Source organism: Opisthocomus hoazin, chromosome 34 (assembly GCF_030867145.1).
Source record: "Opisthocomus hoazin isolate bOpiHoa1 chromosome 34, bOpiHoa1.hap1, whole genome shotgun sequence".
Lineage (NCBI taxonomy): Eukaryota > Metazoa > Chordata > Aves > Opisthocomiformes > Opisthocomidae > Opisthocomus > Opisthocomus hoazin.
In genome coordinates, this window is record NC_134447.1 from 1,807,623 (window position 1) to 1,825,335 (window position 17,713).

A 17,713-nucleotide genomic window follows, 5' to 3' on the forward strand; every position below is an offset into this window, starting at 1 on the left:
AAAGCTGTTGCTCAGCCTCATCTGCCCATGGCAGTGCTCGCACAGAGGCACAGAGAATGGGGCTGCTTGCTTGTCTTGCCACCTCAAACTTCAAACGTAGCCTGGAAAAGTTGGTGTCCCAGCCAGGCTCCTTTCGCAGCCCTGCTCTTGAAATGCGAACGTCTGCAGATAGCTGGCAGCCAGAAGGGGCTAGCCTGGAAAGCTGTTGCTCAGCCTCATCTGCCCATGGCACTGTTCGCATAGAGGCAGAGAGAATGGGGCTGCTTGCTTATCTTGCCACTTGAAACTTCAAACGCATGCTGGGAATGGTGGTGTTCCTGCCAGGCTCCTATCACAGCCCTGCTCCGAAAGTGCGAACGTCTGCAGATAGCTGGCAGGCAGAAGGGGCTAGCCTGGAAAGCTGTTGCTCAGCCTCATCTGCCCATGGCAGTGCTCGTACAGAGGCACAGAGAATGGGGCTGCTTGCTTGTCTTGCCACCTCAAACTTCAAACATAGCCTGTGAAAGTTGGTGTCCCAGCCAGGCTCCTTTCGCAGCCCTGCTCTTGAAATGCGAACGTCTGCAGATAGCTGGCAGCCAGAAGGGGCTAGCCTGGAAAGCTGTTGCTCAGCCTCATCTGCCCATGGCACTGTTCGCAAAGAGGCACAGAGAATGGGGCTGCTTGCTTATCTTGCCACTTGAAACTTCAAACGCATGCTGGGAATGGTGGTGTCCCTGCCAGGTTCCTATCACAGCCCTGCTCCGAAAGTGCGAACGTCTGCAGATAGCTGGCAGCCACAAGGTGCTATCCTGGAAAGCTGTTGCTCAGCCTCATCTGCCCATGGCAGTGCTCGCACAGAGGCACAGAGAATGGGGCTGCTTGCTTGTCTTGCCACCTCAAACTTCAAACGTAGCCTGTGAAAGTTGGTGTCCCAGCCAGGCTCCTTTCGCAGCCCTGCTCTTGAAATGCGAACGTCTGCAGATAGCTGGCAGCCAGAAGGGGCTAGCCTGGAAAGCTGTTGCTCAGCCTCATCTGCCCATGGCACTGTTCGCAAAGAGGCACAGAGAATGGGGCTGCTTGCTTATCTTGCCACTTGAAACTTCAAACGCATGCTGGGAATGGTGGTGACCCTGCCAGGCTCCTATCACAGCCCTGCTCCGAAAGTGCGAACGTCTGCAGATAGCTGGCAGCCAGAAGGGGCTAGCCTGGAAAGCTGTTGCTCAGCCTCATCTGCCCATGGCACTGTTCGCACAGAGGCACAGAGAATGGGGCTGCTTGCTTATCTTGCCACTTGAAACTTCAAACGCATGCTGGGAATGGTAGTGTCCCTGCCAGGTTCCTATCACAGCCCTGCTCCGAAAGTGCGAACGTCTGCAGATAGCTGGCAGCCACAAGGTGCTATCCTGGAAAGCTGTTGCTCAGCCTCATCTGCACATGGCAGTGCTCGCACAGAGGCACAGAGAATGGGGCTGCTTGCTTGTCTTGCCACCTCAAACTTCAAACGTAGCCTGTGAAAGTTGGTGTCCCTGCCAGGCTCCTTTCGCAGACCTGCTCCGAAAATGCTAATGTCTGCAGATAGCTGGCAGCCAGAAGGGGCTAGCCTGGAAAGCTGTTGCTCAGCCTCATCTGCCCATGGCACTGTTCGCACAGAGGCACAGAGAATGGGGCTGCTTGCTTGTCTTGCAACTTGAAACTTCAAAGGCATGCTGGGAATGGTGGTGTCCCTGCCAGGCTCCTTTCGCAGACCTGCTCTTGAAATGCGAACGTCTGCAGATAGCTGGCAGCCAGAAGGTGCTAGCCTGGAAAGCTGTTGCTCAGCCTCATCTGCCCATGGCACTGTTCGCATAGAGGCAGAGAGAATGGGGCTGCTTGCTTATCTTGCCCCTTGAAACTTCAAACGCATGCTGGGAATGGTGGTGTTCCTGCCAGGCTCCTATCACAGCCCTGCTCCGAAGGTGCGAACGTCTGCAGATAGCTGGCAGGCAGAAGGGGCTAGCCTGGAAAGCTGTTGCTCAGCCTCATCTGCCCATGGCACTGCTCGTACAGAGGCACAGAGAATGGGGCTGCTTGCTTGTCTTGCCACCTCAAACTTCAAACGTAGCCTGTGAAAGTTGGTGTCCCAGCCAGGCTCCTTTCGCAGCCCTGCTCTTGAAATGCGAACGTCTGCAGGTAGCTGGCAGCCAGAAGGGGCTAGCCTGGAAAGCTGTTGCTCAGCCTCATCTGCCCATGGCACTGTTCGCAAAGAGGTACAGAGAATGGGGCTGCTTGCTTATCTTGCCACTTGAAACTTCAAACGCATGCTGGGAATGGTGGTGTCCCTGCCAGGTTCCTATCACAGCCCTGCTCCGAAAGTGCGAACGTCTGCAGATAGCTGGCAGCCACAAGGTGCTATCCTGGAAAGCTGTTGCTCAGCCTCATCTGCCCATGGCAGTGCTCGCACAGAGGCACAGAGAATGGGGCTGCTTGCTTGTCTTGCCACCTCAAACTTCAAACGTAGCCTGGAAAAGTTGGTGTCCCAGCCAGGCTCCTTTCGCAGCCCTGCTCTTGAAATGCGAACGTCTGCAGATAGCTGGCAGCCAGAAGGGGCTAGCCTGGAAAGCTGTTGCTCAGCCTCATCTGCCCATGGCACTGTTCGCATAGAGGCAGAGAGAATGGGGCTGCTTGCTTATCTTGCCACTTGAAACTTCAAACGCATGCTGGGAATGGTGGTGACCCTGCCAGGCTCCTATCGCAGCCCTGCTCCGAAAGTGCGAACGTCTGCAGATAGCTGGCAGCCAGAAGGCGCTAGCCTGGAAAGCTGTTGCTCAGCCTCATCTGCCCATGGCAGTGCTCGTACAGAGGCACAGAGAATGGGGCTGCTTGCTTGTCTTGCCACCTCAAACTTCAAACATAGCCTGTGAAAGTTGGTGTCCCAGCCAGGCTCCTTTCGCAGCCCTGCTCTTGAAATGCGAACGTCTGCAGATAGCTGGCAGCCAGAAGGGGCTAGCCTGGAAAGCTGTTGCTCAGCCTCATCTGCCCATGGCACTGTTCGCAAAGAGGCACAGAGAATGGGGCTGCTTGCTTATCTTGCCACTTGAAACTTCAAACGCATGCTGGGAATGGTGGTGTCCCTGCCAGGTTTCTATCACAGCCCTGCTCCGAAAGTGCGAACGTCTGCAGATAGCTGGCAGCCACAAGGTGCTATCCTGGAAAGCTGTTGCTCAGCCTCATCTGCCCATGGCAGTGCTCGCACAGAGGCACAGAGAATGGGGCTGCTTGCTTGTCTTGCCACCTCAAACTTCAAACGTAGCCTGTGAAAGTTGGTGTCCCAGCCAGGCTCCTTTCGCAGCCCTGCTCTTGAAATGCGAACGTCTGCAGATAGCTGGCAGCCAGAAGGGGCTAGCCTGGAAAGCTGTTGCTCAGCCTCATCTGCCCATGGCACTGTTCGCAAAGAGGCACAGAGAATGGGGCTGCTTGCTTATCTTGCCACTTGAAACTTCAAACGCATGCTGGGAATGGTGGTGTCCCTGCCAGGTTCCTATCACAGCCCTGCTCCGAAAGTGCGAACGTCTGCAGATAGCTGGCAGCCACAAGGTGCTATCCTGGAAAGCTGTTGCTCAGCCTCATCTGCCCATGGCAGTGCTCACACAGAGGCACAGAGAATGGGGCTGCTTGCTTGTCTTGCCACCTCAAACTTCAAACGTAGCCTGTGAAAGTTGGTGTCCCAGCCAGGCTCCTTTCGCAGCCCTGCTCTTGAAATGCGAACGTCTGCAGATAGCTGGCAGGCAGAAGGGGCTAGCCTGGAAAGCTGTTGCTCAGCCTCATCTGCCCATGGCACTGTTCGCAAAGAGGCACAGAGAATGGGGCTGCTTGCTTATCTTGCCACTTGAAACTTCAAACGCATGCTGGGAATGGTGGTGTCCCTGCCAGGCTCCTATCACAGCCCTGCTCCGAAAGTGCGAACGTCTGCAGATAGCTGGCAGCCAGAAGGTGCTAGCCTGGAAAGCTGTTGCTCAGCCTCATCTGCCCATGGCAGTGCTCGCACAGAGGCACAGAGAATGGGGCTGCTTGCTTGTCTTGCCACCTCAAACTTCAAACGTAGCCTGGGAAAGTTGGTGTCCCAGCCAGGCTCCTTTCGCAGCCCTGCTCCGAAAGTGCGAACGTCTGCAGATAGCTGGCAGCCACAAGGGGGTATCCTGGAAAGCTGTTGCTCAGCCTCATCTGCCCATGGCAGTGCTCGCACAGAGGCACAGAGAATGGGGCTGCTTGCTTGTCTTGCCACCTCAAACTTCAAACGTAGCCTGTGAAAGTTGGTGTCCCAGCCAGGCTCCTTTCGCAGCCCTGCTCTTGAAATGCGAACGTCTGCAGATAGCTGGCAGCCAGAAGGGGCTAGCCTGGAAAGCTGTTGCTCAGACTCTTCTGCCCATGGCACTGCTCGCATAGAGGCACAGAGAATGGGGCTGCTTGCTTATCTTGCCACTTGAAACTTCAAACGCATGCTGGGAATGGTGGTGACCCTGCCAGGCTCCTATCACAGCCCTGCTCCGAAAGTGCGAACGTCTGCAGATAGCTGGCAGCCAGAAGGGGCTAGCCTGGAAAGCTGTTGCTCAGCCTCATCTGCCCATGGCACTGTTCGCAAAGAGGCACAGAGAATGGGGCTGCTTGCTTATCTTGCCACTTGAAACTTCAAACGCATGCTGGGAATGGTAGTGTCCCTGCCAGGTTCCTATCACAGCCCTGCTCCGAAAGTGCGAACGTCTGCAGATAGCTGGCAGCCACAAGGTGCTATCCTGGAAAGCTGTTGCTCAGCCTCATCTGCACATGGCAGTGCTCGCACAGAGGCACAGAGAATGGGGCTGCTTGCTTGTCTTGCCACCTCAAACTTCAAACGTAGCCTGTGAAAGTTGGTGTCCCAGCCAGGCTCCTTTCGCAGCCCTGCTCCGAAAATGCTAATGTCTGCAGATAGCTGGCAGCCAGAAGGGGCTAGCCTGGAAAGCTGTTGCTCAGCCTCATCTGCCCATGGCACTGTTCGCACAGAGGCACAGAGAATGGGGCTGCTTGCTTGTCTTGCAACTTGAAACTTCAAAGGCATGCTGGGAATGGTGGTGTCCCTGCCAGGCTCCTTTCGCAGACCTGCTCTTGAAATGCGAACGTCTGCAGATAGCTGGCAGCCAGAAGGTGCTAGCCTGGAAAGCTGTTGCTCAGCCTCATCTGCCCATGGCACTGTTCGCATAGAGGCAGAGAGAATGGGGCTGCTTGCTTATCTTGCCCCTTGAAACTTCAAACGCATGCTGGGAATGGTGGTGTTCCTGCCAGGCTCCTATCACAGCCCTGCTCCGAAGGTGCGAACGTCTGCAGATAGCTGGCAGGCAGAAGGGGCTAGCCTGGAAAGCTGTTGCTCAGCCTCATCTGCCCATGGCACTGCTCGTACAGAGGCACAGAGAATGGGGCTGCTTGCTTGTCTTGCCACCTCAAACTTCAAACGTAGCCTGTGAAAGTTGGTGTCCCAGCCAGGCTCCTTTCGCAGCCCTGCTCTTGAAATGCGAACGTCTGCAGGTAGCTGGCAGCCAGAAGGGGCTAGCCTTGAAAGCTGTTGCTCAGCCTCATCTGCCCATGGCACTGTTCGCAAAGAGGTACAGAGAATGGGGCTGCTTGCTTATCTTGCCACTTGAAACTTCAAACGCATGCTGGGAATGGTGGTGTCTCTGCCAGGTTCCTATCACAGCCCTGCTCCGAAAGTGCGAACGTCTGCAGATAGCTGGCAGCCACAAGGTGCTATCCTGGAAAGCTGTTGCTCAGCCTCATCTGCCCATGGCAGTGCTCGCACAGAGGCACAGAGAATGGGGCTGCTTGCTTGTCTTGCCACCTCAAACTTCAAACGTAGCCTGGAAAAGTTGGTGTCCCAGCCAGGCTCCTTTCGCAGCCCTGCTCTTGAAATGCGAACGTCTGCAGATAGCTGGCAGCCAGAAGGGGCTAGCCTGGAAAGCTGTTGCTCAGCCTCATCTGCCCATGGCACTGTTCGCATAGAGGCAGAGAGAATGGGGCTGCTTGCTTATCTTGCCACTTGAAACTTCAAACGCATGCTGGGAATGGTGGTGTTCCTGCCAGGCTCCTATCACAGCCCTGCTCCGAAAGTGCGAACGTCTGCAGATAGCTGGCAGGCAGAAGGGGCTAGCCTGGAAAGCTGTTGCTCAGCCTCATCTGCCCATGGCAGTGCTCGTACAGAGGCACAGAGAATGGGGCTGCTTGCTTGTCTTGCCACCTCAAACTTCAAACATAGCCTGTGAAAGTTGGTGTCCCAGCCAGGCTCCTTTCGCAGCCCTGCTCTTGAAATGCGAACGTCTGCAGATAGCTGGCAGCCAGAAGGGGCTAGCCTGGAAAGCTGTTGCTCAGCCTCATCTGCCCATGGCACTGTTCGCAAAGAGGCACAGAGAATGGGGCTGCTTGCTTATCTTGCCACTTGAAACTTCAAACGCATGCTGGGAATGGTGGTGTCCCTGCCACGTTCCTATCACAGCCCTGCTCCGAAAGTGCGAACGTCTGCAGATAGCTGGCAGCCACAAGGTGCTATCCTGGAAAGCTGTTGCTCAGCCTCATCTGCCCATGGCAGTGCTCGCACAGAGGCACAGAGAATGGGGCTGCTTGCTTGTCTTGCCACCTCAAACTTCAAACGTAGCCTGTGAAAGTTGGTGTCCCAGCCAGGCTCCTTTCGCAGCCCTGCTCTTGAAATGCGAACGTCTGCAGATAGCTGGCAGCCAGAAGGGGCTAGCCTGGAAAGCTGTTGCTCAGCCTCATCTGCCCATGGCACTGTTCGCAAAGAGGCACAGAGAATGGGGCTGCTTGCTTATCTTGCCACTTGAAACTTCAAACGCATGCTGGGAATGGTGGTGTCCCTGCCAGGTTCCTATCACAGCCCTGCTCCGAAAGTGCGAACGTCTGCAGATAGCTGGCAGCCACAAGGTGCTATCCTGGAAAGCTGTTGCTCAGCCTCATCTGCCCATGGCAGTGCTCACACAGAGGCACAGAGAATGGGGCTGCTTGCTTGTCTTGCCACCTCAAACTTCAAACGTAGCCTGGGAAAGTTGGTGTCCCAGCCAGGCTCCTTTCGCAGCCCTGCTCTTGAAATGCGAACGTCTGCAGATAGCTGGCAGCCAGAAGGGGCTAGCCTGGAAAGCTGTTGCTCAGCCTCATCTGCCCATGGCACTGTTCGCAAAGAGGCACAGAGAATGGGGCTGCTTGCTTATCTTGCCACTTGAAACTTCAAACGCATGCTGGGAATGGTGGTGTCCCTGCCAGGCTCCTATCACAGCCCTGCTCCGAAAGTGCGAACGTCTGCAGATAGCTGGCAGCCAGAAGGTGCTAGCCTGGAAAGCTGTTGCTCAGCCTCATCTGCCCATGGCAGTGCTCGCACAGAGGCACAGAGAATGGGGCTGCTTGCTTGTCTTGACACCTCAAACTTCAAACGTAGCCTGGGAAAGTTGGTGTCCCAGCCAGGCTCCTTTCGCAGCCCTGCTCCGAAAGTGCGAACGTCTGCAGATAGCTGGCAGCCACAAGGGGGTATCCTGGAAAGCTGTTGCTCAGCCTCATCTGCCCATGGCAGTGCTCGCACAGAGGCACAGAGAATGGGGCTGCTTGCTTGTCTTGCCACCTCAAACTTCAAACGTAGCCTGTGAAAGTTGGTGTCCCAGCCAGGCTCCTTTCGCAGCCCTGCTCTTGAAATGCGAACGTCTGCAGATAGCTGGCAGCCAGAAGGGGCTAGCCTGGAAAGCTGTTGCTCAGCCTCATCTGCCCATGGCACTGTTCGCATAGAGGCACAGAGAATGGGGCTGCTTGCTTATCTTGCCACTTGAAACTTCAAACGCATGCTGGGAAAGTTGGTGTTCCTGCCAGGCTCCTATCACAGCCCTGCTCCGAAAGTGCGAACGTCTGCAGATAGCTGGCAGCCAGAAGGGGCTAGCCTGGAAAGCTGTTGCTCAGCCTCATCTGCCCATGGCAGTGCTCGCACAGAGGCACAGAGAATGGGGCTGCTTGCTTGTCTTGCCACCTCAAACTTCAAACGTAGCCTGTGAAAGTTGGTGTCCCAGCCAGGCTCCTTTCGCAGCCCTGCTCTTGAAATGCGAACGTCTGCAGATAGCTGGCAGCCAGAAGGGGCTAGCCTGGAAAGCTGTTGCTCAGCCTCATCTGCCCATGGCACTGCTCGCACAGAGGCACAGAGAATGGGGCTGCTTGCTTGTCTTGCCACCTCAAACTTCAAACGTAGCCTGGGAAAGTTGGTGTCCCTGCCAGGTTCCTGTCACAGCCCTGCTCCGAAAGTGCGAACGTCTGCAGATAGCTGGCAGCCACAAGGTGCTATCCTGGAAAGCTGTTGCTCAGCCTCATCTGCCCATGGCAGTGCTCGCACAGAGGCACAGAGAATGGGGCTGCTTGCTTGTCTTGCCACCTCAAACTTCAAACGTAGCCTGGGAAAGTTGGTGTCCCAGCCAGGCTCCTTTCGCAGCCCTGCTCCGAAAATGCTAATGTCTGCAGATAGCTGGCAGCCAGAAGGGGCTAGCCTGGAAAGCTGTTGCTCAGACTCTTCTGCCCATGGCACTGCTCGCATAGAGGCACAGAGAATGGGGCTGCTTGCTTATCTTGCCACTTGAAACTTCAAACGCATGCTGGGAATGGTGGTGACCCTGCCAGGCTCCTATCACAGCCCTGCTCCGAAAGTGCGAACGTCTGCAGATAGCTGGCAGCCAGAAGGGGCTAGCCTGGAAAGCTGTTGCTCAGCCTCATCTGCCCATGGCAGTGCTCGCACAGAGGCACAGAGAATGGGGCTCCTTGCTTGTTTTGCCACCTCAAACTTCAAACGTAGCCTGGGAAAGTTGGTGTCCCAGCCAGGCTCCTTTCGCAGCCCTGCTCTTGAAATGCGAACGTCTGCAGATAGCTGGCAGCCAGAAGGGGCTAGCCTGGAAAGCTGTTGCTCAGCCTCATCTGCCCATGGCACTGTTCGCAAAGAGGCACAGAGAATGGGGCTGCTTGCTTATCTTGCCACTTGAAACTTCAAACGCATGCTGGGAATGGTGGTGTCCCTGCCAGGTTCCTATCACAGCCCTGCTCCGAAAGTGCGAACGTCTGCAGATAGCTGGCAGCCACAAGGTGCTATCCTGGAAAGCTGTTGCTTAGCCTCATCTGCCCATGGCAGTGCTCACACAGAGGCACAGAGAATGGGGCTGCTTGCTTGTCTTGCCACCTCAAACTTCAAACGTAGCCTGGGAAAGTTGGTGTTCCTGCCAGGCTCCTTTCGCAGCCCTGCTCTTGAAATGCGAACGTCTGCTGATAGCTGGCAGCCAGAAGGGGCTAGCCTGGAAAGCTGTTGCTCAGCCTCATCTGCCCATGGCACTGTTCGCAAAGAGGCACAGAGAATGGGGCTGCTTGCTTATCTTGCCACTTGAAACTTCAAACGCATGCTGGGAATGGTGATGTCCCTGCCAGGTTTCTATCACAGCCCTGCTCCGAAAGTGCGAACGTCTGCAGATAGCTGGCAGCCAGAAGGGGCTAGCCTGGAAAGCTGTTGCTCAGCCTCATCTGCCCATGGCAGTGCTCGCACAGAGGCACAGAGAATGGGGCTGCTTGCTTGTCTTGCCACCTCAAACTTCAAACGTAGCCTGGGAAAGTTGGTGTCCCAGCCAGGCTCCTTTCGCAGCCCTGCTCCGAAAGTGCGAACGTCTGCAGATAGCTGGCAGCCAGAAGGGGGTATCCTGGAAAGCTGTTGCTCAGCCTCATCTGCCCATGGCAGTGCTCGCACAGAGGCACAGAGAATGGGGCTGCTTGCTTGTCTTGCCACCTCAAACTTCAAACGTAGCCTGTGAAAGTTGGTGTCCCAGCCAGGCTCCTTTCGCAGCCCTGCTCTTGAAATGCGAACGTCTGCAGATAGCTGGCAGCCAGAAGGGGCTAGCCTGGAAAGCTGTTGCTCAGCCTCATCTGCCCATGGCACTGTTCGCATAGAGGCACAGAGAATGGGGCTGCTTGCTTATCTTGCCACTTGAAACTTCAAACGCATGCTGGGAAAGTTGGTGTCCCTGCCAGGCTCCTATCACAGCCCTGTTCCGAAAGTGCGAACGTCTGCAGATAGCTGGCAGCCAGAAGGGGCTATCCTGGAAAGCTGTTGCTCAGCCTCATCTGCCCATGGCAGTGCTCGCACAGAGGCACAGAGAATGGGGCTGCTTGCTTGTCTTGCCACCTCAAACTTCAAACGTAGCCTGGGAAAGTTGGTGTCCCAGCCAGGCTCCTTTCGCAGCCCTGCTCCGAAAGTGCGAACGTCTGCAGATAGCTGGCAGCCAGAAGGGGCTAGCCTGGAAAGCTGTTGCTCAGCCTCATCTGCCCATGGCACTGCTCGCACAGAGGCACAGAGAATGGGGCTGCTTGCTTGTCTTGCCACCTCAAACTTCAAACGTAGCCTGGGAAAGTTGGTGTCCCTGCCAGGTTCCTATCACAGCCCTGCTCCGAAAGTGCGAACGTCTGCAGATAGCTGGCAGCCACAAGGTGCTATCCTGGAAAGCTGTTGCTCTGCCTCATCTGCCCATGGCAGTGCTCGCACAGAGGCACAGAGAATGGGGCTGCTTGCTTGTCTTGCCACCTCAAACTTCAAACGTAGCCTGGGAAAGTTGGTGTCCCAGCCAGGCTCCTTTCGCAGCCCTGCTCCGAAAATGCTAATGTCTGCAGATAGCTGCCAGCCAGAAGGGGCTAGCCTGGAAAGCTGTTGCTCAGACTCTTCTGCCCATGGCACTGGTCGCATAGAGGCACAGAGAATGGGGCTGCTTGCTTGTCTTGCCACTTGAAACTTCAAACGCATGCTGGGAATGGTGGTGACCCTGCCAGGCTCCTATCACAGCCCTGCTCCGAAAATGCGAACTTCTGCGGATAGCTGGCAGCCACAAGGTGCTATCCTGGAAAGCTGTTGCTCAGCCTCATCTGCCCATGGCAGTGCTCGCACAGAGGCACAGAGAATGGGGCTGCTTGCTTGTCTTGCCACCTCAAACTTCAAACGTAGCCTGGGAAAGTTGGTGTCCCAGCCAGGCTCCTTTCGCAGCCCTGCTCCGAAAGTGTGAACGTCTGCAGATAGCTGGCAGCCAGAAGGGGCTAGCCTGGAAAGCTGTTGCTCAGCCTCATCTGCCCATGGCACTGTTCGCACAGAGGCACAGAGAATGGGGCTGCTTGCTTATCTTGCCACTTGAAACTTCAAACGCATGCTGGGAATGGTGGTGACCCTGCCAGGCTCCTATCACAGCCCTGCTCCGAAAGTGCGAACGTCTGCAGATAGCTGGCAGCCAGAAGGGGCTAGCCTGGAAAGCTGTTGCTCAGCCTCATCTGCCCATGGCAGTGCTCGCACAGAGGCACAGAGAATGGGGCTGCTTGCTTGTCTTGCCACCTCAAACTTCAAACGTAGCCTGGGAAAGTTGGTGTCCCAGCCAGGCTCCTTTCGCAGCCCTGCTCTTGAAATGCGAACGTCTGCAGATAGCTGGCAGCCAGAAGGGGCTAGCCTGGAAAGCTGTTGCTCAGCCTCATCTGCCCATGGCACTGTTCGCAAAGAGGCACAGAGAATGGGGCTGCTTGCTTATCTTGCCACTTGAAACTTCAAACGCATGCTGGGAATGGTGGTGTCCCTGCCAGGTTCCTATCACAGCCCTGCTCCGAAAGTGCGAACGTCTGCAGATAGCTGGCAGCCACAAGGTGCTATCCTGGAAAGCTGTTGCTCAGCCTCATCTGCCCATGGCAGTGCTCGCACAGAGGCACAGAGAATGGGGCTGCTTGCTTGTCTTGCCACCTCAAACTTCAAACGTAGCCTGTGAAAGTTGGTGTCCCAGCCAGGCTCCTTTCGCAGCCCTGCTCTTGAAATGCGAACGTCTGCAGATAGCTGCCAGCCAGAAGGGGCTAGCCTGGAAAGCTGTTGCTCAGACTCTTCTGCCCATGGCACTGCTCGCATAGAGGCACAGAGAATGGGGCTGCTTGCTTATCTTGCCACTTGAAACTTCAAACGCATGCTGGGAATGGTGGTGACCCTGCCAGGCTCCTATCACAGCCCTGCTCCGACAGTGCGAACGTCTGCAGATAGCTGGCAGGCAGAAGGTGCTAGCCTGGAAAGCTGTTGCTCAGCCTCATCTGCCCATGGCAGTGCTCGCACAGAGGCACAGAGACTAGGGGCTCCTTGCTTGTTTTGCCACCTCAAACTTCAAACGTAGCCTGGGAAAGTTGGTGTCCCAGCCAGGCTCCTTTCGCAGCCCTGCTCCGAAAGTGCGAACGTCTGCAGATAGCTGGCAGCCAGAAGGGGCTAGCCTGGAAAGCTGTTGCTCAGCCTCATCTGCCCATGGCACTGTTCGCACAGAGGCACAGAGAATGGGGCTGCTTGCTTGTCTTGCAACTTGAAACTTCAAAGGCATGCTGGGAATGGTGGTGTCCCTGCCAGGCTGCTTTCGCAGACCTGCTCTTGAAATGCGAACGTCTGCAGATAGCTGGCAGCCACAAGGTGCTATCCTGGAAAGCTGTTGCTCAGCCTCATCTGCCCATGGCAGTGCTCGCACAGAGGCACAGAGAATGGGGCTGCTTGCTTGTCTTGCCACCTCAAACTTCAAACGTATCCTGGGAAAGTTGGTGTCCCAGCCAGGCTCCTTTCGCAGCCCTGCTCCGAAAATGCTAATGTCTGCAGATAGCTGGCAGCCAGAAGGTGCTAGCCTGGAAAGCTGTTGCTCAGACTCTTCTGCCCATGGCACTGCTCGCATAGAGGCACAGAGAATGGGGCTGCTTGCTTATCTTGCCACTTGAAACTTCAAAGGCATGCTGGGAATGGTGGTGTCCCTGCCAGGCTCCTTTCGCAGACCTGCTCTTGAAATGCGAACGTCTGCAGATAGCTGGCAGCCAGAAGGTGCTAGCCTGGAAAGCTGTTGCTCAGCCTCATCTGCCCATGGCACTGTTCGCATAGAGGCAGAGAGAATGGGGCTGCTTGCTTATCTTGCCACTTGAAACTTCAAACGCATGCTGGGAATGGTGGTCACCCTGCCAGGCTCCTATCACAGCCCTGCTCCGAAAGTGCGAACGTCTGCAGATAGCTGGCAGCCAGAAGGGGCTAGACTGGAAAGCTGTTGCTCAGCCTCATCTGCCCATGGCAGTGCTCGCACAGAGGCACAGAGAATGGGGCTGCTTGCTTGTCTTGCCACCTCAAACTTCAAACGTAGCCTGTGAAAGTTGGTGTCCCAGCCAGGCTCCTTTCGCAGCCCTGCTCTTGAAATGCGAACGTCTGCAGATAGCTGCCAGCCAGAAGGGGCTAGCCTGGAAAGCTGTTGCTCAGACTCTTCTGCCCATGGCACTGCTCGCATAGAGGCACAGAGAATGGGGCTGCTTGCTTATCTTGCCACTTGAAACTTCAAACGCATGCTGGGAATGGTGGTGACCCTGCCAGGCTCCTATCACAGCCCTGCTCCGACAGTGCGAACGTCTGCAGATAGCTGGCAGGCAGAAGGTGCTAGCCTGGAAAGCTGTTGCTCAGCCTCATCTGCCCATGGCAGTGCTCGCACAGAGGCACAGAGACTAGGGGCTCCTTGCTTGTTTTGCCACCTCAAACTTCAAACGTAGCCTGGGAAAGTTGGTGTCCCAGCCAGGCTCCTTTCGCAGCCCTGCTCCGAAAGTGCGAACGTCTGCAGATAGCTGGCAGCCAGAAGGGGCTAGCCTGGAAAGCTGTTGCTCAGCCTCATCTGCCCATGGCACTGTTCGCACAGAGGCACAGAGAATGGGGCTGCTTGCTTGTCTTGCAACTTGAAACTTCAAAGGCATGCTGGGAATGGTGGTGTCCCTGCCAGGCTGCTTTCGCAGACCTGCTCTTGAAATGCGAACGTCTGCAGATAGCTGGCAGCCACAAGGTGCTATCCTGGAAAGCTGTTGCTCAGCCTCATCTGCCCATGGCAGTGCTCGCACAGAGGCACAGAGAATGGGGCTGCTTGCTTGTCTTGCCACCTCAAACTTCAAACGTATCCTGGGAAAGTTGGTGTCCCAGCCAGGCTCCTTTCGCAGCCCTGCTCCGAAAATGCTAATGTCTGCAGATAGCTGGCAGCCAGAAGGTGCTAGCCTGGAAAGCTGTTGCTCAGACTCTTCTGCCCATGGCACTGCTCGCATAGAGGCACAGAGAATGGGGCTGCTTGCTTATCTTGCCACTTGAAACTTCAAAGGCATGCTGGGAATGGTGGTGTCCCTGCCAGGCTCCTTTCGCAGACCTGCTCTTGAAATGCGAACGTCTGCAGATAGCTGGCAGCCAGAAGGTGCTAGCCTGGAAAGCTGTTGCTCAGCCTCATCTGCCCATGGCACTGTTCGCATAGAGGCAGAGAGAATGGGGCTGCTTGCTTATCTTGCCACTTGAAACTTCAAACGCATGCTGGGAATGGTGGTCACCCTGCCAGGCTCCTATCACAGCCCTGCTCCGAAAGTGCGAACGTCTGCAGATAGCTGGCAGCCAGAAGGGGCTAGACTGGAAAGCTGTTGCTCAGCCTCATCTGCCCATGGCAGTGCTCGCACAGAGGCACAGAGAATGGGGCTGCTTGCTTGTCTTGCCACCTCAAACTTCAAACGTAGCCTGTGAAAGTTGGTGTCCCAGCCAGGCTCCTTTCGCAGCCCTGCTCTTGAAATGCGAACGTCTGCAGATAGCTGGCAGCCAGAAGGGGCTAGCCTGGAAAGCTGTTGCTCAGCCTCATCTGCCCATGGCACTGTTCGCATAGAGGCACAGAGAATGGGGCTGCTTGCTTATCTTGCCACTTGAAACTTCAAACGCATGCTGGGAAAGTTGGTGTCCCTGCCAGGCTCCTATCACAGCCCTGTTCCGAAAGTGCGAACGTCTGCAGATAGCTGGCAGCCAGAAGGGGCTATCCTGGAAAGCTGTTGCTCAGCCTCATCTGCCCATGGCAGTGCTCGCACAGAGGCACAGAGAATGGGGCTGCTTGCTTGTCTTGCCACCTCAAACTTCAAACGTAGCCTGGGAAAGTTGGTGTCCCAGCCAGGCTCCTTTCGCAGCCCTGCTCCGAAAGTGCGAACGTCTGCAGATAGCTGGCAGCCAGAAGGGGCTAGCCTGGAAAGCTGTTGCTCAGCCTCATCTGCCCATGGCACTGTTCGCATAGAGGCACAGAGAATGGGGCTGCTTGCTTATCTTGCCACTTGAAACTTCAAACGCATGCTGGGAATGGTGGTGTTCCTGCCAGGCTCCTATCACAGCCCTGCTCCGAAAGTGCGAACGTCTGCAGATAGCTGGCAGCCAGAAGGGGCTAGCCTGGAAAGCTGTTGCTCAGCCTCATCTGCCCATGGCAGTGCTCGCACAGAGGCACAGAGAATGGGGCTGCTTGCTTGTCTTGCCACCTCAAACTTCAAACGTAGCCTGTGAAAGTTGGTGTCCCAGCCAGGCTCCTTTCGCAGCCCTGCTCTTGAAATGCGAACGTCTGCAGATAGCTGGCAGCCAGAAGGGGCTAGCCTGGAAAGCTGTTGCTCAGCCTCATCTGCCCATGGCACTGCTCGCACAGAGGCACAGAGAATGGGGCTGCTTGCTTGTCTTGCCACCTCAAACTTCAAACGTAGCCTGGGAAAGTTGGTGTCCCTGCCAGGTTCCTATCACAGCCCTGCTCCGAAAGTGCGAACGTCTGCAGATAGCTGGCAGCCACAAGGTGCTATCCTGGAAAGCTGTTGCTCTGCCTCATCTGCCCATGGCAGTGCTCGCACAGAGGCACAGAGAATGGGGCTGCTTGCTTGTCTTGCCACCTCAAACTTCAAACGTAGCCTGGGAAAGTTGGTGTCCCAGCCAGGCTCCTTTCGCAGCCCTGCTCCGAAAATGCTAATGTCTGCAGATAGCTGCCAGCCAGAAGGGGCTAGCCTGGAAAGCTGTTGCTCAGACTCTTCTGCCCATGGCACTGGTCGCATAGAGGCACAGAGAATGGGGCTGCTTGCTTGTCTTGCCACTTGAAACTTCAAACGCATGCTGGGAATGGTGGTGACCCTGCCAGGCTCCTATCACAGCCCTGCTCCGAAAATGCGAACTTCTGCGGATAGCTGGCAGCCACAAGGTGCTATCCTGGAAAGCTGTTGCTCAGCCTCATCTGCCCATGGCAGTGCTCGCACAGAGGCACAGAGAATGGGGCTGCTTGCTTGTCTTGCCACCTCAAACTTCAAACGTAGCCTGGGAAAGTTGGTGTCCCAGCCAGGCTCCTTTCGCAGCCCTGCTCCGAAAGTGTGAACGTCTGCAGATAGCTGGCAGCCAGAAGGGGCTAGCCTGGAAAGCTGTTGCTCAGCCTCATCTGCCCATGGCACTGTTCGCACAGAGGCACAGAGAATGGGGCTGCTTGCTTATCTTGCCACTTGAAACTTCAAACGCATGCTGGGAATGGTGGTGACCCTGCCAGGCTCCTATCACAGCCCTGCTCCGAAAGTGCGAACGTCTGCAGATAGCTGGCAGCCAGAAGGGGCTAGCCTGGAAAGCTGTTGCTCAGCCTCATCTGCCCATGGCAGTGCTCGCACAGAGGCACAGAGAATGGGGCTGCTTGCTTGTCTTGCCACCTCAAACTTCAAACGTAGCCTGGGAAAGTTGGTGTCCCTGCCAGGTTCCTATCACAGCCCTGCTCCGAAAGTGCGAACGTCTGCAGATAGCTGGCAGCCACAAGGTGCTATCCTGGAAAGCTGTTGCTCAGCCTCATCTGCCCATGGCAGTGCTCGCACAGAGGCACAGAGAATGGGGCTGCTTGCTTGTCTTGCCACCTCAAACTTCAAACGTAGCCTGTGAAAGTTGGTGTCCCAGCCAGGCTCCTGTCGCAGCCCTGCTACGAAAATGCTAATGTCTGCAGATAGCTGCCAGCCAGAAGGGGCTAGCCTGGAAAGCTGTTGCTCAGACTCTTCTGCCCATGGCACTGCTCGCATAGAGGCACAGAGAATGGGGCTGCTTGCTTATCTTGCCACTTGAAACTTCAAACGCATGCTGGGAATGGTGGTGACCCTGCCAGGCTCCTATAACAGCCCTGCTCCGACAGTGCGAACGTCTGCAGATAGCTGGCAGGCAGAAGGTGCTAGCCTGGAAAGCTGTTGCTCAGCCTCATCTGCCCATGGCAGTGCTCGCACAGAGGCACAGAGACTAGGGGCTCCTTGCTTGTTTTGCCACCTCAAACTTCAAACGTAGCCTGGGAAAGTTGGTGTCCCAGCCAGGCTCCTTTCGCAGCCCTGCTCCGAAAGTGCGAACGTCTGCAGATAGCTGGCAGCCAGAAGGGGCTAGCCTGGAAAGCTGTTGCTCAGCCTCATCTGCCCATGGCACTGTTCGCACAGAGGCACAGAGAATGGGGCTGCTTGCTTGTCTTGCAACTTGAAACTTCAAAGGCATGCTGGGAATGGTGGTGTCCCTGCCAGGCTGCTTTCGCAGACCTGCTCTTGAAATGCGAACGTCTGCAGATAGCTGGCAGCCACAAGGTGCTATCCTGGAAAGCTGTTGCTCAGCCTCATCTGCCCATGGCAGTGCTCGCACAGAGGCACAGAGAATGGGGCTGCTTGCTTGTCTTGCCACCTCAAACTTCAAACGTATCCTGGGAAAGTTGGTGTCCCAGCCAGGCTCCTTTCGCAGCCCTGCTCCGAAAATGCTAATGTCTGCAGATAGCTGGCAGCCAGAAGGGGCTAGCCTGGAAAGCTGTTGCTCAGACTCTTCTGCCCATGGCACTGCTCGCATAGAGGCACAGAGAATGGGGCTGCTTGCTTATCTTGCCACTTGAAA